This window comes from Buceros rhinoceros, unplaced genomic scaffold (assembly GCF_000710305.1).
Source record: "Buceros rhinoceros silvestris isolate BGI_N320 unplaced genomic scaffold, ASM71030v1 scaffold3590, whole genome shotgun sequence".
Taxonomy (NCBI): Eukaryota; Metazoa; Chordata; class Aves; order Bucerotiformes; family Bucerotidae; genus Buceros; species Buceros rhinoceros.
Window position 1 is genome coordinate 67,634 of NW_010388852.1, and position 391 is coordinate 68,024.

A 391-nucleotide genomic window follows, 5' to 3' on the forward strand; every position below is an offset into this window, starting at 1 on the left:
GTCACACGGCGCGGCGTGGCTTGGGTCGCGGGCACAAAACCCGAGCGCCAATCCAGCTTCTGGTGGGTCTGGAGACGTGCAGGCGGGCGTCCAGAGCTGAGCCGTGGCAGGGGGAGGTGCAGAGGTGGAGTGAGAGGAGAGGAGAAGCGTCAGGCAGAGGTGGTAGGGGGAGGTTGGTGTCCGTGGTCTGTCCTCGCAGATAGGATGTGAGTGTCTTCTGCTGCGGTGCGGTGGGCACGGTCCTGGAGGAGCCTGGTAGAGGTGAGGGCAAAACCATGAGCTGGTTTGTGCTGGAGGGAAGAGAAATGGGTGCTTGGTCTGCGATGGGGAGATGCCCCGTGCGATGGGCTCAGCCTCCACCCAGCCCTGGGTGACGCCGGGCTCCCGGCGC